This window comes from Urocitellus parryii, chromosome Y (genome assembly GCF_045843805.1).
Source record: "Urocitellus parryii isolate mUroPar1 chromosome Y, mUroPar1.hap1, whole genome shotgun sequence".
Lineage (NCBI taxonomy): Eukaryota > Metazoa > Chordata > Mammalia > Rodentia > Sciuridae > Urocitellus > Urocitellus parryii.
In genome coordinates, this window is record NC_135548.1 from 47,124,112 (window position 1) to 47,147,003 (window position 22,892).

The window sequence follows — 22,892 nt, forward strand, 5'->3', positions numbered from 1 at the left end:
AGTGGACAAGCTGCTGCACTCGCTCATCTCAGCTCCAGCCCTTCACACTGACCTCTCCCTTCTTGATTCCCATCTATCCTCCTGATCATCCAGAAGCTCCAAATTCAAGAGGGCATGAGTAGTCCATGGTATTGGACCAGTGTCTGCTCCCCACCCAGGTGTAAGCACCACGGGACACCCCTGCTCCCAGGCTTACCAGAACACTCTTGGCCATCTCTGGACTTTGTGTTTCTAAGTGGACACGAATTAAGCAGGTGTCTCCCACCTGCTTGTGGGAAAGCGGCCTGGAGGACTTGCAGGTTGATTCTGAGAACTGTGGGGGATGGAACATCAGCAAACCCAGAAACAGAAAGCCACCCCAGACTGTCAGTTGGCTCTATGGGCTTCCAGCAAATATGTCCAGGTGCTGAGGCTTCTTATTTCCTCAGGTCGGAGTGGAATGGCAGCACATGCACAGCTTGAATAAGGTAGGTGTTTACCTCCTTTCCCTTGACCTGGGGGCGTTTCCTCACCATGAAATATTGTATTCCCAGATTCATGGACAGACACACGAGTGAGTGGTCAGAGACCTTGATTTCTGCAGAGCGAAGTGGAGAGAATTGTTAGGTGGCACTCAAGGATTATACCACAAAACACCCACAACCCCTGAGAGTCTCCGCCAGGCCCATCACACTTTGGTATTTTGGGGCCAAGGCCCACTTTCTCTTGGCTGTCAGTTATCCTGAGCCCACTGTGGATCATGTCTCCCCACTGTCTGATTGTCCTACTTACTCTCATCCTCAGACATCATATACAGCAGCTCAAAGTTGTCCACATCCTCATGCTGCAACAAATTTTGGTCCAAGGCCCTGCGGATGAGGCTTGTCACCGTCTCCTGAAAGGTCACCTGGATCAGGGTGGGACAAATGTCATCAGAGAATGGCTTTTAGAAGAGCTACCCAGAAGACTGTGGTCAAACATTCAGGAGAAATCTCAGCTACATATACAAGGGCACAATCTTGTTATCCTGCTACCTGAGTGTGTCCTCCATATACCACCTGGGTTCTTGCAATGTGCTACTAGAACAATCCTGGTACAAATATCTGCCTGTACCTGCCATCTCCCCTCCCCCTGGGGAGCCACATTCCACTCATGTCAAAGGACCAAACTGCCTATGCACAGACACACTCTCATCTCACTGAGATGAGAGCAATGGGCCAGGGATCTGCGCACCAAGTGTGATCTGGGATGCAGGCTGCCTTTGTGGGTGGAAGAGGCAGATGCACTGAAAATTTGGGTCCTGACTGCCACGACACAAAACAGACTCAGATACAAGAGTGTGCACTTGAGTGCTTCATGATAGCTTTGAGAGGCCCTGGCCTCTGGAAGCTCGGTGCGGGTCTGGTTGTAATGATGTACTTGACTCAGCACTGGCAGTCACTGAACATGTCTCCTCTGCAGCTGGACACCTGCAGCATTAGCGTGTCTACTGCACATCCATAGAAATTCTGCCAAGAACCCCTTTAGCTCCGTATTTACATACATGCAAAGCCTAACATTCCGAAGCTTTGGCATGACCCCCCAGGTGATCCCGACCCCAAATTCCTACACCTAGTCATGCTAAGGAGGATCTCTTCCCTGCCACCAGGAACACATCCCCTCCTACACATGTGACAAGTCACTGCCACCTCCTCTGCTCCAACTTCACTCATTGAGAATACCAAGTTCTAGGCACTGCAGCCTGCACCCTGGACATATCTCTGCCTTCATCTGTCCACAGCACTTCCGTCTGCACTTCTGGCCTGCAAAACCCACAATACACAGGCCCACTCACCACTGAAGCTGGGCATGCTGATGCTCTCCCTCCTCAGGTCAAGCCCTTAAGACGGACCTCTCTCTTCTTTATTTCCCACCATAGCCCTGGGGTTGGCTGTGTCTCCTGCCTTCCACTGTGTGGACACCCAGGAGGCAGCCCTGCTGTCGGGCTTACCGGGATGCGCTTTGTCTCCCTCAGGCTCTGTCCCTCTAGGAGGACGTGAACAACGCGGCTGTCTTCCACCTGCTCGCTGGAGTGAAGCAGTGAGGAGCTGCTACTCACAGCTGCTGGGGTCCTGGATGCCACTGCCACAGAAGGTTCCAAGAACTGTGGGGGATGACAACATCAGCAAAGCCCAGCAACTGCACCCCACCCAGCCTGGCAGTTGGCTCTGTGGGCATTCTACAACATCCATCCAGAACCTGAGGTTCTTGTCCCCTTGGAGGATGTGGAGTGGCACCAGGAGTAAAGACTGAAGAAGGTGGCTGTTTTGGGAACAAGAGATCCAGCACCTGCTGGGTGGGGATGAAATCCCAGGAGATTAACCCCATGTTGCTGCTGAAATGTAGGTTCCTCCCACAAATGACAGGCAGGAGCTCATTCCTAAGCTGGTCCTGCCTGTAAGGTTCAAGGCTCTGAACCCTGAAGGGCTCCTCCGTGTTCTGATCATTTTCACCCTGGGTTGGGACCAAGAATGGTGGGTTCAAAATGGAAATGGTGACAAACAGAAAAATGACTTGTGCCAATACACTAGAGTCAAAGCACAATGGGACAGTTCCCATCAGTACAAACACACACACACACACACACACACACACACACACACACACACACAGAGTCAGAATAGGAGTCCTGGGCCATTCATCAGGGATCAGACTCGAGGGCCTGCTGGGCTCACCTGCCCTGTGCTACTCACTGTTACTCTTGAGCTCCTCTGCGACAATCGCCAGAGGCTCTGGCGTCTAAGATGAAGCCTCACCCAGTGTATCCACAAAAGGGCTAGTTGGCCCCCCTGAGATTCCTGGGAGCCTGAGGCTCGGCATTGTCTGCAACCACAGGAGAACATCCTTCTCCCTCCAGTGGCTCCAACCAAGTGAGCTCGGATGGCTTGGTCAGTGAAGTGGGTGCCTGGATACCAGGGTTCCATGTTCTGTTTGATCCATTGTCAAGGCAATGATGTCATTTCCTGTGCCCATACCTGAGCCTCTTTTCACATAAGACCACTTTCAACAGCCCTATGGGCTGCCGATTTCTCCTCCATGCCTACCCATCTCAGGTGCGCAGGTGTTCACCAACAACTACCCAAACATCCCCACCAGCATCTGCCCTGCTTGGTGCCACTAGAGTTCCATCTTGGAGCCTTCAAAAATGCATTCACAACCAGTCCTTCCCTCTCAGCAGCTTTTGGACCCTGGTCCCATCATTGTGCAACTCATGGTGTGCCCAGTCTTTTCTGGAAAGTAGGGTAGCATCTAATCTCTAGGGTTTATTGTGTCTATTGTCCCATAACACCCTCTGTTCTCTCTGAAACCAGAGATGGGACTCACAGGTGGCTAAAGCACAAATGTAGAGATGGGATAATCACAAGAAAGGGAGAGACAAAGAATGCACCCTAACTCAATCAGGCCTGTGTCCCACACAGGGACATGGCCAATGTCCGTCCCATCGTGGCTGCAGTTCCCTCTCTACACCATGGCAAGTTGGAGGGGACTGAGATGCAGAGGCTGCTCCCCTCTGCCATACAACTTCCCAAGGCTTCTCCTAAGATTTCAAAAGGGCCAAGTGTGTCTAGTGTTGGGGTCTCACAGAGACTCCGAGGTACCACAGCATCCTGCTGCCCAGAACCGGTTCACCCCTCACCTCAAGGGGGCTCAGCCTCTGGATTCATGGGAATTGAAGTGGGTACAGGTGATGGGATATCACCTCCAAGACTGAGTTATGCCAAGTCCATGACCCCTGTCTGCATCCCTGTCTCCAGCACCACTCCCCCCTCTCTCTTTCCTCCTCAGAGCAAACAAATCCATTTAGCAAGTGTGTCCTGTGATAAAGACATGACGGTCACCCATCCTCTCATTACAAAAACACTGAGGCTCAGCCAACATGGATCCTACAGGGAACACAGGCATAAACTCAGACTCCGATCCTCCCAGCCGAGCCTCAGTGGAGCCTGGACTCCCAGCCTCCTGAGTCAAGGAAACAGAGGTTCCTAGCCGAGCCACCTTGGATGCAGCCGCACACAAACTGAACTCATCAATGCCCCTTGCTCTCAGTTGTGAGTAAGAGGGGAAGTGGTGTTTCACAACCCTGGACATCAAGTGCAGTCTCCAGGCTTTGGGGTGTGCCCTGGCCTCTGTCTATCTGCCCAGGCTCTCCAACCCACACTGGCCTCTTACCCAACCTCCTCCTAGGGCCAAACTCAATCCTGCCTCTCAATTTCTGCTGCCTTCCCCAACACACTGCTCCCCAAAATGAGCAGGGCTGGCTCTCGGTTATCATGCTGGTGCCAGCAGCAATGCCACCCCACTGACATAATTCTGAGTCCCAACCTAGGCACTCCAGCTGTCTTTGCCACACCTGGCCTGTTTGGGCTCTGGCTCTTGCTCTTTTCTTTCATGTGCATGTGTTTTGAGGTTTTGAGTTTCTCCCACTGCAGAACTGCAGCTGTGGCAGGGTAGAGCTCATGAGGGTGACATTCTGAGCCACATCCAATCCCATCAGGACTGTTCACTGGGGTGACTGCTGGAACTCAGTGATGAGTGAACACATGGGAGGTGGTTGGACCCACCTTGCCTCTGAGTGGCTTCCTTTCAGGACAGGAATGTAGGCATGGGAGCCCCTGGCGTGGGATGCTTTGCACAAGGCGTGACCATGGGCTCTCTTTCCTGGCAAAAATGGCTCCACTCAGCATGGAGAGCACTGTCATTCCTGGTGGCTAACAACAGCCCTGGACCCCAGAAAGGAACCCACACTCAAGATTAACGTCTGAGTGTGCGTGTCCTCGAGGAAATGAGGTCTCCTGATCCCAGGTGCAAAGGGGTAAGTCCTCTAACTCCAGGGGCCATGAAGGGACATCTGAGTTTCCCTCGTCCTTCTTTCCCTCTCTAACTAACCACAGTTAGGACCCTGGCCTCATTCCCCAGTGAGGATCATTAGGCTCCATAAAGGACAGTCTCTAAGATGCTCAGTGGACCAACACCCTCTGCACAACCCATAACCCTATTCACCCAAGAGGCAAGAGGATTTCTATTCAGGAAAACCAGGAAAGGGAGAGCCTTTCTCAAGGACACAAGGACATTAGTGAGTGAGGGATTGATTAATGGATGGAGAACTATTTCCAACACCAACTTCCAGGAGCATATATGGCCCCCTGGAGAATTCTGCAGTGTGTTGGTGATTAAGGAGAACGTGTGAATTCAGGGGTCACTAGGTCCTCTCAGCCATAAGGAGGGAAACTGCCATAAAGGAACTAGGACAAGGGTGCGAGGAATGCTCACTGGTGGGAGATCGGAAGGAAGGAAAGTGTACTCATTAGAAAAGTGTCGCCTGAAAATTCTTAGCCAGCCAAAAGTCGTGCGAACTTGTGTGGGAAAAGAGTCTTTGCACAGTGATGAAGCTAAGAGCTCACATGATGGAACACAGCATCAACTGGGACCAAATCCAATATCTGATATTCTTGTAGGAAGAGGAGAGTCTGGACCCAGATACCAGGGAGACTGGGGGATACCGGATATGTGAGGTTGGAGCCAGGGCGGGATGCCCATATGGGAACCACAGATCGTGGGCAGCAATAGGAGAGTGGGCAAGGGCTGGGAGAGTTGGGGAGACAGTCCCCTTGAAACCTGGGAGGGGTTATGGCACTGGGACAGCCCAACACCTACTGTGTTGAGCCTCTGGAGCTCAACGGAAGACACTTCCTCTGTTGTCGGCCACCCAGTTAACAGAGTTTGGTTGCAGCAGCCTAGGACCCAGCTGAAGGTCTGAGCATGTTGGCCATGCAGGTTGGATCTGGACCACAGACACCCTCATCAGAGATTGTAGGGTCTCAGCCCTGAGGCAAGACAGGCACTAAGTCAGGCCAGGTGGGGAAACGGATAGGCACACACTCTGGGGGCTGGTGCCTGTGTTACTGGGAGCACTTCTGATCGCAATTCCCTGATCTGCTGCCAACACAGGCTACAGAGGAGGGTACAGAAACACAGACCACGGATCTGCCCCACTCAGTGGGCCCAGGCCAACACCACACCCAGCAGCCTCGTGCCATACCCAATGAGTCTCGAAGCGGCCCCCTCTTGCCATCCTGAGAGCTCTTCCCTTCCTCATGTGCCAATAGCTCCCTACTGTCACTGGCAATATCTACTCTGTGAGATGTCAACATCCGTGGGTACTGTTCTCTCATCCCAGGACAGTGTGGTCCCACACACCCTGGTGAAATGGGCCACCTGGAGGCTGGACCTGGAGGTTGTTGAGGCTGAATGGCAGCAGTGGTCCTCTGGCACTTAATATTATTTAAGTTAAAAAAAAAACAAAAACAAAAACAAAAAACGGGTCTTGGTGCTCAAAAATGTTTGATTTGCATATTCTCATCCCCTAACCCCAATATTTTCATTATTTCCTCACATATGAAATCTTACTAGCATAAAGGTAATTTCGTATTAAACAAAGTGGATTGAAATAACATTGGTAAAAATAATCAATCACCATACTTTCAATTTTTGTTCTGCTTTCCTATTAGAAACCACTTGGATACAAGAGAACAGAGGACAGACTCATGGAAATGCTTGAAATGACAAGAAGCTCCCACTCAAGCTCAGCATTCAGTCCTGGACAGGGTAAGACCAGGCCACTTTGACATCTGTGCCAAAGAGTCTACCAGACAGAATCCTCTGACTGATCCCTGACTGAGCCATAGGAACTGGCTAGAAAAGCCTTCACATCCTCAATACATTCTTCACGTCAGAATACTTGACAACCATTGATATCCATCTCTCGTTAACTTGCTCCCCAGCCAACCATTCTTCAACAAATTCAAAGGAGTAACTCATGCAAGCACACAGAAAGGGGTGTTCACTACACACATCCATGTGCGAAAAAGACAACTGGTATTTCTTGTTTGGGCTATTTCAAATGAAATCCCTTCTGCATGACCTCCACAAACCAAAGGAAAATATTTGTGAAATTCCCACGTAGAAGACAAGATACACTTGCCAAGGAGGCAGTGGCAAGAATTTTGACACTCCAAATGTAGAGTGTGTGTTTAGGAAGCAGTCACAGTTTCCATGAGAGAGTCCCATGAAATCAATTAGGAAGATCCATGCTCTAGCCCTACCATGCAAGTGATGTGACTTGAAAGAGTCACTTAGTCTTAGTAACCATCATCACTAACAACTAAGTCAATGAATAAAGGTCCTCAGGTGCCAAGCTACAAAATGTGGGATGAGCATGGATGAGGATGGGTGGGAGAAGTCTCCAACTCTAACACAATTAGGGAAGGATGTGCTGACCTCAAGTGGCTGGGGGGCTGGGATCCTGCCACAGAGGGGGATTCCAAACCTCACATCCCCTGACCCAGGCCAGAAGACCAGGTAGAGTCCAAGGACCCTGGGGTGGCCCAATGGCAATAAAGGTCAAAAGGAACTAGGGATCTGCCTGGTCCCTCAATCCCCTACTCTGAGCAGGGCTGCATGACGAGGCCAGAGGCCATCCACAGCAATCTGCCTTTACAGGAAAACAGGGACTGCAGGCTGCCTCTGGCTCACTGAATCAGGGTGGTGTTTTCATAAAGCAAGACCACTTCCTCACATTTGACCAGCAGCTCATGTGTTGACAGCACAATGACTGACTTGACTCAGGCCCTGATGAATGAAATAGAAAATTCATAGCAAACCCATCTTTAGCTCTTCCACATCATCAGGGGCTCTGATTCAATTCCGTCCAGAAAGGTGTCTGAAATGATTTCTAAACATGCTGGGGACTCACCTCTGTGTGGAACTTTTCAGGAAAAAGGGGATCAAATCTCATGAAGCAACTCTTCTCTCTTCTAGCCCATGGGCAATGCAAGGAACCTGCATGATACCAGAGGCTCACTTCTCTCTTCTCATGTCTTCTGGAAAGGATTCGTTAATGCTTCCTGCAAGGTGAAGCAGAAGCCTGCATCCCCAGCTGCACAGAAGTGTTTTAGGGCAGTGTCTCCCTTAAAACCCAAAAATAAAAAAACAGGTCATTCAACAGGCACATGGATTCGAGTACATGTTCAATGATCCCTCCTCCCTGGAGCCTTCCACATGCCCATCTTCCACATTCACAGAGCAATGCTTGGCCATTCTCAAGACCAGGAGACCATGATGCTCATCACCAGGAAGTCAATAAGGAACATGAAGAGAGCAGCATGGATTGCAGAAGGTGGCACATCAAGGATCTTCAGCTCTGCTGCTAGAACACAAGAGCTTAACTTCAGTATTGACTTTTTGCCAACTACCAAGTACGATAGCAGTGTCAAGCCCAATATGCAGATATGCAAGTAGTAGGTGACACCCCGCATCCATTCACAAAAGTGGGCAACATCTGCATCAGAACAAGGAAGTATCTTACCCTTACTCATAAAAATCATCAGAAACAAAATAAAATGGATGCAAGACTTCTCATTTCACTATTAGGTAGCTGTTGGAATTCCCTATTAAATAATACCTCCTCCAAAATAAAAAGTATCTCAGACATGTGTCAACTATTCAATGGATGACATTTTAAAAACTATGGACTTTACTTAATATTTATGTATGCTATATCCCTGCCTAAGGCTCTATGAGAAAGGAGCACATAGAATTGGATCTTTGAAAATCTCACATTTGCTGATAAATATTACTGCTGATCTCAGGCATGGCGAAGTGAAAAGTGGGACTTTGGATATTGCAAGAATGCTATGTTGTGGGATTGGTGTCCCTGATTCATACATAGCATATGGTTTCTATGAAATCCAGTGAGGGAGCAGGAGTAACGAAGCTGATTGCACAGATGACCTCAGGGAATACTGACAGATAGGCCAAATGAAAAATATGCTCCAGCTAACCATTGGTATTTGGGCTTCTGATCCCAGTCCTGTTTTTAAAAAAGGTGCAGACAGGCAGTGTTCATTAAAAACTGTCTACCATGTAAAAGTGGGTAATTTAAATGGCATCTAGTTACACATCTGATAGAATGGTCTGGCAACATATGAATTTCATTCTAACAACAACAACAACAACAAAACATAGAAAATGAGACATAAAGATAAAACCTTGTCTTCACCAGGATGCCTAAAAATAGGTTTTATTTGGCTCATGCAAATAAATATCTTTCAATAGAATTTCTGATTTCTGAATGAATCCATTCAACTTCATACTGCACAGATCACAAGGTTTTCTTTACAGAATATTCTCTTCTTCTTCTTAAAGCCTCACATAGAAAATGTCTCACAGGACATAGGAGGGGAATGACCCAAAGGATGAGAGAATGGCTGGAACCGTTCTCAAATGTGCCCATGTAGCCTAAAGTTTGAAGGCATCTAATTGTACTCTAAAACAATTATGAACCTATTCGATCCATTATTAATAAATATCACCACTTTACCACTTGAACCAAATCACAGAAAATTGGAAACAGATGATCATTGGCTTTGATACCTTTACTTCTGTTTCATTACTCAGAGTCGATCAACTCTATACTTCAAGTGACACAGATTTATTACAGAATGCCTAAGATCCTAAGGATCTATTTTAGCTCAGCCCATGGTATTGCTTCATTATTTTATTATTTTGTAAGTAATAAAATATAACTTCATGTTGGATGATATATTCAAGCCATGAATATATCATCCAACATTGTTCTTCCCAAAATATTAGCCCAATTTCTGCGCGCGCTCACTTACTGTTCAGGAATTTTACTAATTGTTTGAAGGTTCTAGAGGCCCTGTTAGACTCCTAATGGACAAACCATACAACATAGTCCAGAGAACGGACGAGTGCCATAAGAAGAAAATAAGGTCAGCCTACAGCAATGGGCAGCTGCCTGCCCTCGGCTGGGAGGAGCCCTGGCCATGGCACCAGGGCTGCTGGGCAGCAGAAGCCTCCACAGCCCTGCAGGGAGCCTGGAGCACAGCTCTGCCTAACCATGCTCAGCCCTGGACAGATGCACATGAGTTCCCATCACAGGCTCGAGTGTGACAGTCCCAGGTGCATGCCTGTCATGCCAGCCACCAGGGAGGCTGAGGCAAGAGGAACGTTTGAGGTCAGCCTTGGCAACTTAGACCCCGAGGCAAAGGGGAAATACTTTTACAGGGGTCTCTGAGGGTGTAGCTCAGGTAGGTCACTTGCCTCACAGGCTCAAGGCCCTGGGTTCAATCCCCAGAACCCACGTACACACAAAAAGTGAACTTGGAATATTGTTTAAAATGATGGGTCAGGTACACACAAGGACTTCAATATGACCTCTCAGAGGAGCTCAATTTGAGATCAGACTGAACAAAAGACCACCTGGACCATTGACTCAGTGTCTGAAACCCTCTGTGAGCATGAGAAGCACTGCTGGCAAGACACCAGAGGGCCAAAGCACTTGTGCCCCCTGCAGGGGCGTCTCTTGTCTACCGCCAAAGACTGTTCCCCTCCTGGGGCAGCTGAGAACAAGCTGGGCCTTGGAGCAAGGACTAGTGCTTTAGATATAGACTATGCAAGCAAGGGGCAATGTCTTTAATAAAACTAAAATTAAAAAGTCACATTGAAAAAATTTTAAAAAGAAGAAAATAAGGTCAAGTAGAGGAAGCCCATTTTCACAGGAAAAAATCCCCCAGTGAAAAGCATCAGAATAGATACCAAGAAAAATACCAACAAAAACAGTGTGCTCCCACTATGTATCTACTCAACCTGCAAAAGTTAGAAAGCTAGATAATACAATCCTGGCCACAGGTAGAGCTATGCAGAAGAGCCACCTGGCAGTGCTTAGTCAAAGAAGTAAACATGCACACTTTGACCTAGAAATTCCACCTGTGTGTAAACCAGGCGGTGCTTAAGCAGTTTCACAAGGGGACATGCACAGGGAAATTTATCCTCAGGTTCTTATAGAGTTGTCTGTGCTTACAGGGAGTTGATGGTTGTCAAGATGCCCACAGCTGCGAAAGTCAAAAGCTAAAAAAATAATAGATGCCAACCTGGATATATTAATAATCCCGTATCTATGATCACCTTCATAAGGTAGCTTCCCAACTTCTGTGTGGAAGTGTGTTTCTCCTTGGCCCTTACACTGTTGTGGAGACCACTAGGAGTTCAGCTTTGTGCAGGATCATCTGACCTGGACTTTTGGCAAGACCTGTACAGCCCTCACACATGCTCAGATGCTACAGGACTTTTCAGACCAGTCCAGACAACTCTAGGCATCCATTCATTGTCTGCACTCTACAGATTCCTAGATGCACGACATTCATTACCATCAAATGCAGAATTTTCATCAAAAACTAATATATATATCATTCCAATCTGAATCAAGAAAATCGGAAATATCCCCAAATCCAAAGAGTGGATCCCCATTGTGATGCTACAAGTTGAAAATTCCACAGCTGACCTCATGGGATGGTTCACAGTCAAAAGACAGCTGCATGAAAAATATTACATGACCTTCCTGCTATGTGAAAAGTGGCATGTGAAGTACACATGCATGTCTTCCTCAGACATGGGTTCATTTGCAAGACACCTTGTGCAATTGAAAATACTCCAAAAGGGGAGAAATCAGAACCATGTCTCCAAAGTATTTCAGCAGAGACCAACTCCATCTGTCTATCTATCTCTCAGTGAGTGTGTGTGCTCTTGTGTGTGTTTGTGTGTCTTTGTTTGTGTTTGTACCATCATAGCTGATACTTCATTGCCCCCATTGGAAAACTGACTCAGATAATGCCATCTGCCAAACTCCTAAAAACCAAAGTTCTTGCTGATAGAATGAAGCATTCCTTCCTGTTGGTTTGGATGTGTCCTTTAGGAATCACTGCTACATTTAGTATACTCAAATCATCACAGTAGATCAGGTAACAAAAACATATATATTTTAAAATAATAATAATATATTAATGGAAACAACAAATACAGGATAGAGTAACAACTGTGTTACTAAACAAGGTCAAGGACAATGGCAAACTATAGATTCAAACTTTGAAGAAAATAGTAATCAATGTAAATATTCCTGGGCTGCCTCAGCCCCGCCCAGGCACACAGCAACAGAATGGTTTTGCAAGCATCCTCAGGAGGGCAGGAGCCTTCTTTGCAGGACGAGAGGGAGGTTGAGGCTCAATCCACCCATCATTCTTTTGGGAGAGGCTCCTTTTCCTCAGCACAAAGTTGGATTTTTTGTGAGGATTCTTGGCATAAAATACGTTGGCCTCTGTTGGAACCCTCAGCTCTGGGGAGAGAGGGGTGTACAAAAAGAAGGTGGCACTCAGGAGGTGCTCCCTAGGACACGCCAACATCTGAGAGCCTGTGCCAGAAAAGGCCAGAGCCACACACCTGAGAGCTCTCCAATTCAGCACCAATACCAACAAAGACAGCCTCCACAGTCCTCCCTGAGGAAGAACTAGGCAGAGCACTTCAACAGACCTAATGTCTGTTCCTACCGAAGGCTTTGGACTCCAGAATATCTCAGGTCCTCTTGCATCTGCCAAAGCACACCACTAGGGTTTGCATCTGAAATCTCCCACAAAAGGCTCCTGTGCCGAAGATTCAGTCCCCACATGAGCCATCTTCATAGGTGGATTTGGAGGGAAGCATTGGATGGTGAGTGCTCTGATGTCAACATGAAATTCTCATTCAAGATGAATACACTACTGGGGGGTGGGAGGGACTGGAAGAAAGGTTGAGCATGGTTGGAGTAAGACCTAAACAGGGTTGTGCCCTGGGCAACAGTACCTTGTTCCTGTTGGCTCCACTGAATCCTCATTCTCCAAGGAGAGGTCCTCCCTCTCCATCTTTCTCTCTCTCCCTCTCTGCCAGCCTCGTTCTCTCTCTCCCAGTCTATGCCTTTGTGGCAAGGGCTGAGGAGCTCTCCACTGCCACACACTAGAGCTTTATGGACAGCCTCAGTGCACAACCAAAGAGAAAGCTATGAAACCCAGAGAAAAAAGGCCTAGGATTCCTCCTCTGAGTTATTTTCCTCAAGTATGGCCACAGTGAGGACAGGCTGACCAGCACGGATACCACGTTAGAGCCATGCTTCTGCATTGGTGGAGCCCGCCTCCATGTGAACCAGGCTTCTGAGAATGGAGGCCACATTCCAAATACTGCCCTACTGAGAACAATGGTTCCAAAGACCAGCAAAGGGACTGCTTCCCTCCAACATGGTGTATGGCCCAGTGGTGCCATGACCCCGAGTGGGGGAATACAACAGCCGCTTCTCCTTCCTCTGAACATGTGTTTCCTGTCGCCCTCCTCTAACCTAGAGCCTGTTCTCCATCCCTTCTGGGTTGGATGTGGAGATCTCTGCTATGAATTTCTTAGGCTCCCAAGGCCCCAGACAGACTTCCTCTTCCATAGACTCTACTAACCTAACAGTAGGTTAAGATAGGAGACAAGTGATCCTAGAACTCATAGGGATGGTGGTCTTCAGGGTACATAGGCTGGGATAATGGCTGCTGTGGTGTTTGGCTCACAAAAACCAACCAACCAACCAACGAAAAAGCGCTGGCATTATTATCAGATGAGCTCTGTGGCTACGTGCTCAGGAAGCCCTCATCTGACTTTAGTTAGGGATCACAACCTGGCTATTGTGATCACTCCTTGCCTAGTGGACTCAGGTGCGTAAGACCATGGAATTTATGCAAAAACAGATGATTCAGGCTGTCTCCCAGGCTGTGTTTTCTTCCCAATTTCATCCTGTTACTGCTTGCTAGAATCCTGGCAATGCTCTGCCCAGGCAGTGGTTTTTTGGTCACACAGAAGGCTTTCAATAGTACTGCTTCAGTCCACAAAATGCCAGTTCCCTCTTTAGCCCATGCATTCCCATGTTCCTTTGAAACCACTCCTATCCCAGACCATGAAAACATACTGCTCCTGGAGAGAGGCTTTCCTCCTCACTCCTCAAAGATGTCAGCTTTGGATGCCTGTTCATGTCCAGGGGAGGGCACCTGGTGGGGAGCCGCAATATCCACCGGGGTATACCATTGGACCTCAAGACCTTCCACCAGCAGAAGTGCAGTTGGCTTTGTGCACGAACCCAACACACCTGTTGGAGTGTTCTTGGGGGTCAGAGACTACTCTTTGTTGCTAAGAGTTGACCTGAGTCCACATCCTGACCCTTGCTCTCTGCTATCTGATTGTCTCACTTACTCTGACGGCGAGAGATGATTTGGCCCAGCTCATAATCCTCTGGATTCTCCTCAGTAAGGAAGTGTAGGTCGAGGGCGCTGCGGATGACGACAGGAGCCCTATCGTGGCAGGTCACCTGGAGCAGCATGGGAGACAGGCCTTCAGGAAATGGGCCTTGAAGTGACTACTCAAGGACAGTTGGCAGGGGCATTCTGGAGGCACCTCCACTCTAAATACAAGGGCAACATCCATGACCCTACTACCCGAGGCTGACCTCCTGCTCATCGTGTGGGCTCTTCCCACAGGCTACTAGCCCAATCCTTGTACATAGGACTTCCTGGGCCTGCCATTGCTCTTTGTGGAGCTGCACTCCTCTCGGAGTGAAAGGACCCCACTACCTGCATACAGATGCAATCTCATCCCACAAGTTGGGAGGAATGGGACAATAGCCTCCAAGATCCCAGGTCTGCCCGAGGATGCAGGCGGCATTGGGAATGGCCTAGGCACAAAACCTAGAGGCTTTGGTCTGGATTGCCAGGGCCAAAAACAGACCCAGGAACATGACCACACACAGGAGAGCTGAAAGATAGCCACGAGAGCTCCTGGCATCCAGAGGCTCAGTGCTGGCTGGGATGTAGGAGGGCACCTCATCCGGCAAGGGTGGTCATTGGGTTACCTGGACATTTAGTGTGCTTGCTCCACATCCATATCGACTCTGCAGAGAGACTCTCTCAGCTCCTTGTTCAAGGAACATGGAGAACCTCACACTGCTGTCCTCCTCCATAGACGTCAGCATCCCATACAAGGGAACCTGCAACCTAGTTCCTGTCCTATTCTCATCTGTCACCCATACCTGTCCCTGCCCTTCTGGACTGCATGCTGCCACCTGACACACAGACTCCCTCAGACATGGCAGTGGACAAGCTGCTGCACTCGCTCATCTCAGCTCCAGCCCTTCACACTGACCTCTCCCTTCTTGATTCCCATCTATCCTCCTGATCATCCAGAAGCTCCAAATTCAAGAGGGCATGAGTAGTCCATGGTATTGGACCAGTGTCTGCTCCCCACCCAGGTGTAAGCACCACGGGACACCCCTGCTCCCAGGCTTACCAGAACACTCTTGGCCATCTCTGGACTTTGTGTTTCTAAGTGGACACGAATTAAGCAGGTGTCTCCCACCTGCTTGTGGGAAAGCGGCCTGGAGGACTTGCAGGTTGATTCTGAGAACTGTGGGGGATGGAACATCAGCAAACCCAGAAACAGAAAGCCACCCCAGACTGTCAGTTGGCTCTATGGGCTTCCAGCAAATATGTCCAGGTGCTGAGGCTTCTTATTTCCTCAGGTCGGAGTGGAATGGCAGCACATGCACAGCTTGAATAAGGTAGGTGTTTACCTCCTTTCCCTTGACCTGGGGGCGTTTCCTCACCATGAAATATTGTATTCCCAGATTCATGGACAGACACACGAGTGAGTGGTCAGAGACCTTGATTTCTGCAGAGCGAAGTGGAGAGAATTGTTAGGTGGCACTCAAGGATTATACCACAAAACACCCACAACCCCTGAGAGTCTCCGCCAGGCCCATCACACTTTGGTATTTTGGGGCCAAGGCCCACTTTCTCTTGGCTGTCAGTTATCCTGAGCCCACTGTGGATCATGTCTCCCCACTGTCTGATTGTCCTACTTACTCTCATCCTCAGACATCATATACAGCAGCTCAAAGTTGTCCACATCCTCATGCTGCAACAAATTTTGGTCCAAGGCCCTGCGGATGAGGCTTGTCACCGTCTCCTGAAAGGTCACCTGGATCAGGGTGGGACAAATGTCATCAGAGAATGGCTTTTAGAAGAGCTACCCAGAAGACTGTGGTCAAACATTCAGGAGAAATCTCAGCTACATATACAAGGGCACAATCTTGTTATCCTGCTACCTGAGTGTGTCCTCCATATACCACCTGGGTTCTTGCAATGTGCTACTAGAACAATCCTGGTACAAATATCTGCCTGTACCTGCCATCTCCCCTCCCCCTGGGGAGCCACATTCCACTCATGTCAAAGGACCAAACTGCCTATGCACAGACACACTCTCATCTCACTGAGATGAGAGCAATGGGCCAGGGATCTGCGCACCAAGTGTGATCTGGGATGCAGGCTGCTTTTGTGGGTGGAAGAGGCAGATGCACTGAAAATTTGGGTCCTGACTGCCACGACACAAAACAGACTCAGATACAAGAGTGTGCACTTGAGTGCTTCATGATAGCTTTGAGAGGCCCTGGCCTCTGGAAGCTCGGTGCGGGTCTGGTTGTAATGATGTACTTGACTCAGCACTGGCAGTCACTGAACATGTCTCCTCTGCAGCTGGACACCTGCAGCATTAGCGTGTCTACTGCACATCCATAGAAATTCTGCCAAGAACCCCTTTAGCTCCGTATTTACATACATGCAAAGCCTAACATTCCGAAGCTTTGGCATGACCCCCCAGGTGATCCCGACCCCAAATTCCTACACCTAGTCATGCTAAGGAGGATCTCTTCCCTGCCACCAGGAACACATCCCCTCCTACACATGTGACAAGTCACTGCCACCTCCTCTGCTCCAACTTCACTCATTGAGAATACCAAGTTCTAGGCACTGCAGCCTGCACCCTGGACATATCTCTGCCTTCATCTGTCCACAGCACTTCCGTCTGCACTTCTGGCCTGCAAAACCCACAATACACAGGCCCACTCACCACTGAAGCTGGGCATGCTGATGCTCTCCCTCCTCAGGTCAAGCCCTTAAGACGGACCTCTCTCTTCTTTATTTCCCACCATAGCCCTGGGGTTGGCTGTGTCTCCTGCCTTCCACTGTGTGGACACCCAGGAGGCAGCCCTGCTGTCGGGCTTACCGGGATGCGCTTTGTCTCCCTCAGGCTCTGTCCCTCTAGGAGGTCGTGAACAACGCGGCTGTCTTCCACCTGCTCGCTGGAGTGAAGCAGTGAGGAGCTGCTACTCACAGCTGCTGGGGTCCTGGATGCCACTGCCACAGAAGGTTCCAAGAACTGTGGGGGATGACAATATCAGCAAAGCCCAGCAACTGCACCCCACCCAGCCTGGCAGTTGGCTCTGTGGGCATTCTACAACATCCATCCAGAACCTGAGGTTCTTGTCCCCTTGGAGGATGTGGAGTGGCACCAGGAGTAAAGACTGAAGAAGGTGGCTGTTTTGGGAACAAGAGATCCAGCACCTGCTGGGTGGGGATGAAATCCCAGGAGATTAACCCCATGTTGCTGCTGAAATGTAGGTTCCTCCCACAAATGACAGGCAGGAGCTCATTCCTAAGCTGGTCCTGCCTGTAAGGTTCAAGGCTCTGAACCCTGAAGGGCTCCTCCGTGTTCTGATCATTTTCACCCTGGGTTGGGACCAAGAATGGTGGGTTCAAAATGGAAATGGTGACAAACAGAAAAATGACTTGTGCCAATACACTAGAGTCAAAGCACAATGGGACAGTTCCCCTCAGTACAAACACACACACACACACACACACACACACACACACACACACACACAGAGTCAGAAGAGGAGTCCTGGGCCATTCATCAGGGATCAGACTAGAGGGCCTGCTGGGCTCACCTGCCCTGTGCTACTCACTGTTACTCTTGAGCTCCTCTGCGACAATCGCCAGAGGCTCTGGCGTCTAAGATGAAGCCTCACCCAGTGTATCCACAAAAGGGCTAGTTGGCCCCCCTGAGATTCCTGGGAGCCTGAGGCTCGGCATTGTCTGCAACCACAGGAGAACATCCTTCTCCCTCCAGTGGCTCCAACCAAGTGAGCTCGGATGGCTTGGTCAGTGAAGTGGGTGCCTGGATACCAGGGTTCCATGTTCTGTTTGATCCATTGTCAAGGCAATGATGTCATTTCCTGTGCCCATACCTGAGCCTCTTTTCACATAAGACCACTTTCAACAGCCCTATGGGCTGCCGATTTCTCCTCCATGCCTACCCATCTCAGGTGCGCAGGTGTTCACCAACAACTACCCAAACATCCCCACCAGCATTTGCCCTGCTTGGTGCCACTAGAGTTCCAGCTTGGAGCCTTCAAAAATGCATTCACAACCAGTCCTTCCCTCTCAGCAGCTTTTGGACCCTGGTCCCATCATTGTGCAACTCATGGTGTGCCCAGTCTTTTCTGGAAAGTAGGGTAGCATCTAATCTCTAGGGTTTATTGTGTCTATTGGCCCATAACACCCTCTGTTCTCTCTGAAACCAGAGATGGGACTCACAGGTGGCTAAAGCACAAATGTAGAGATGGGATAATCACAAGAAAGGGAGAGACAAAGAATGCACCCTAACTCAATCAGGCCTGTGTCCCACACAGGGACATGGCCAATGTCCGTCCCATCGTGGCTGCAGTTCCCTCTCTACACCATGGCAAGTTGGAGGGGACTGAGATGCAGAGGCTGCTCCCCTCTGCCATACAACTTCCCAAGGCTTCTCCTAAGATTTCAAAAGGGCCAAGTGTGTCTAGTGTTGGGGTCTCACAGAGACTCCGAGGTACCACAGCATCCTGCTGCCCAGAACCGGTTCACCCCTCACCTCAAGGGGGCTCAGCCTCTGGATTCATGGGAATTGAAGTGGGTACAGGTGATGGGATATCACCTCCAAGACTGAGTTATGCCAAGTCCATGACCCCTGTCTGCATCCCTGTCTCCAGCACCACTCCCCCCTCTCTCTTTCCTCCTCAGAGCAAACAAATCCATTTAGCAAGTGTGTCCTGTGATAAAGACATGACGGTCACCCATCCTCTCATTACAAAAACACTGAGGCTCAGCCAACATGGATCCTACAGGGAACACAGGCATAAACTCAGACTCCGATCCTCCCAGCCGAGCCTCAGTGGAGCCTGGACTCCCAGCCTCCTGAGTCAAGGAAACAGAGGTTCCTAGCCGAGCCACCTTGGATGCAGCCGCACACAAACTGAACTCATCAATGCCCCTTGCTCTCAGTTGTGAGTAAGAGGGGAAGTGGTGTTTCACAACCCTGGACATCAAGTGCAGTCTCCAGGCTTTGGGGTGTGCCCTGGCCTCTGTCTATCTGCCCAGGCTCTCCAACCCACACTGGCCTCTTACCCAACCTCCTCCTAGGGCCAAACTCAATCCTGCCTCTCAATTTCTGCTGCCTTCCCCAACACACTGCTCCCCAAAATGAGCAGGGCTGGCTCTCGGTTATCATGCTGGTGCCAGCAGCAATGCCACCCCACTGACATAATTCTGAGTCCCAACCTAGGCACTCCAGCTGTCTTTGCCACACCTGGCCTGTTTGGGCTCTGGCTCTTGCTCTTTTCTTTCATGTGCATGTGTTTTGAGGTTTTGAGTTTCTCCCACTGCAGAACTGCAGCTGTGGCAGGGTAGAGCTCATGAGGGTGACATTCTGAGCCACATCCAATCCCATCAGGACTGTTCACTGGGGTGACTGCTGGAACACAGTGATGAGTGAACACATGGGAGGTGGTTGGACCCACCTTGCCTCTGAGTGGCTTCCTTTCAGGACAGGAATGTAGGCATGGGAGCCCCTGGCGTGGGATGCTTTGCACAAGGCGTGACCATGGGCTCTCTTTCCTGGCAAAAATGGCTCCACTCAGCATGGAGAGCACTGTCATTCCTGGTGGCTAACAACAGCCCTGGACCCCAGAAAGGAACCCACACTCAAGATTAACGTCTGAGTGTGCGTGTCCTCGAGGAAATGAGGTCTCCTGATCCCAGGTGCAAAGGGGTAAGTCCTCTAACTCCAGGGGCCATGAAGGGACATCTGAGTTTCCCTTGTCCTTCTTTCCCTCTCTAACTAACCACAGTTAGGACCCTGGCCTCATTCCCCAGTGAGGATCATTAGGCTCCATAAAGGACAGTCTCTAAGATGCTCAGTGGACCAACACCCTCTGCACAACCCATAACCCTATTCACCCAAGAGGCAAGAGGATTTCTATTCAGGAAAACCAGGAAAGGGAGAGCCTTTCTCAAGGACACAAGGACATTAGTGAGTGAGGGAGTGATTAATGGATGGAGAACTATTTCCAACACCAACTTCCAGGAGCATATATGGCCCCCTGGAGAATTCTGCAGTGTGTTGGTGATTAAGGAGAACGTGTGAATTCAGGGGTCACTAGGTCCTCTCAGCCATAAGGAGGGAAACTGCCATAAAGGAACTAGGACAAGGGTGCGAGGAATGCTCACTGGTGGGAGATCGGAAGGAAGGAAAGTGTACTCATTAGAAAAGTGTCGCCTGAAAATTCTTAGCCAGCCAAAAGTCGTGCGAACTTGTGTGGGAAAAGAGTCTTTGCACAGTGATGAAGCTAAGAGCTCACATGATGGAACACAGCATCAACTGGGACCAAATCCAATATCTGATATTCTTGTAGGAAGAGGAGAGTCTGGACCCAGATACCAGGGAGACTGGGGGATACCGGATATGTGAGGTTGGAGCCAGGGCGGGATGCCCATATGGGAACCACAGATCGTGGGCAGCAATAGGAGAGTGGGCAAGGGCTGGGAGAGTTGGGGAGACAGTCCCCTTGAAACCTGGGAGGGGTTATGGCACTGGGACAGCCCAACACCTACTGTGTTGAGCCTCTGGAGCTCAACGGAAGACACTTCCTCTGTTGTCGGCCACCCAGTTAACAGAGTTTGGTTGCAGCAGCCTAGGACCCAGCTGAAGGTCTGAGCATGTTGGCCATGCAGGTTGGATCTGGACCACAGACACCCTCATCAGAGATTGTAGGGTCTCAGCCCTGAGGCAAGACAGGCACTAAGTCAGGCCAGGTGGGGAAACGGATAGGCACACACTCTGGGGGCTGGTGCCTGTGTTACTGGGAGCACTTCTGATCGCAATTCCCTGATCTGCTGCCAACACAGGCTACAGAGGAGGGTACAGAAACACAGACCACGGATCTGCCCCACTCAGTGGGCCCAGGCCAACACCACACCCAGCAGCCTCGTGCCATACCCAATGAGTCTCGAAGCGGCCCCCTCTTGCCATCCTGAGAGCTCTTCCCTTCCTCATGTGCCAATAGCTCCCTACTGTCACTGGCAATATCTACTCTGTGAGATGTCAACATCCGTGGGTACTGTTCTCTCATCCCAGGACAGTGTGGTCCCACACACCCTGGTGAAATGGGCCACCTGGAGGCTGGACCTGGAGGTTGTTGAGGCTGAATGGCAGCGGTGGTCCTCTGGCACTTAATATTATTTAAGTTAAAAAAAAAAAAACAAAAACAAAAACAAAAAACGGGTCTTGGTGCTCAAAAATGTTTGATTTGCATATTCTCATCCCCTAACCCCAATATTTTCATTATTTCCTCACATATGAAAACTTACTAGCATAAAGGTAATTTCGTATTAAACAAAGTGGATTGAAATAACATTGGTAAAAATAATCAATCACCATACTTTCAATTTTTGTTCTGCTTTCCTATTAGAAACCACTTGGATACAAGAGAACAGAGGACAGACTCATGGAAATGCTTGAAATGACAAGAAGCTCCCACTCAAGCTCAGCATTCAGTCCTGGACAGGGTAAGACCAGGCCACTTTGACATCTGTGCCAAAGAGTCTACCAGACAGAATCCTCTGACTGATCCCTGACTGAGCCATAGGAACTGGCTAGAAAAGCCTTCACATCCTCAATACATTCTTCACGTCAGAATACTTGACAACCATTGATATCCATCTCTCGTTAACTTGCTCCCCAGCCAACCATTCTTCAACAAATTCAAAGGAGTAACTCATGCAAGCACACAGAAAGGGGTGTTCACTACGCACATCCATGTGCGAAAAAGACAACTGGTATTTCTTGTTTGGGCTATTTCAAACGAAATCCCTTCTGCATGACCTCCACAAACCAAAGGAAAATATTTGTGAAATTCCCACGTAGAAGACAAGATACACTTGCCAAGGAGGCAGTGGCAAGAATTTTGACACTCCAAATGTAGAGTGTGTGTTTAGGAAGCAGTCACAGTTTCCATGAGAGAGTCCCATGAAATCAATTAGGAAGATCCATGCTCTAGCCCTACCATGCAAGTGATGTGACTCGAAAGAGTCACTTAGTCTTAGTAACCATCATCACTAACAACTAAGTCAATGAATAAAGGTCCTCAGGTGCCAAGCTACAAAATGTGGGATGAGCATGGATGAGGATGGGTGGGAGAAGTCTCCAACTCTAACACAATTAGGGAAGGATGTGCTGACCTCAAGTGGCTGGGGGGCTGGGATCCTGCCACAGAGGGGGATTCCAAACCTCACATCCCCTGACCCAGGCCACAAGACCAGGTAGAGTCCAAGGACCCTGGGGTGGCCCAATGGCAATAAAGGTCAAAAGGAACTAGGGATCTGCCTGGTCCCTCAATCCCCTACTCTGAGCAGGGCTGCATGACGAGGCCAGAGGCCATCCACAGCAATCTGCCTTTACAGGAAAACAGGGACTGCAGGCTGCCTCTGGCTCACTGAATCAGGGTGGTGTTTTCATAAAGCAAGACCACTTCCTCACACTTGACCAGCAGCTCATGTGTTGACAGCACAATGACTGACTTGACTCCGGCCCTGATGAATGAAATAGAAAATTCATAGCAAACCCATCTTTAGCTCTTCCACATCATCAGGGGCTCTGATTCAATTCCGTCCAGAAAGGTGTCTGAAATGATTTCTAAACATGCTGGGGACTCACCTCTGTGTGGAACTTTTCAGGAAAAAGGGGATCAAATCTCATGAAGCAACTCTTCTCTCTTCTAGCCCATGGGCAATGCAAGGAACCTGCATGATACC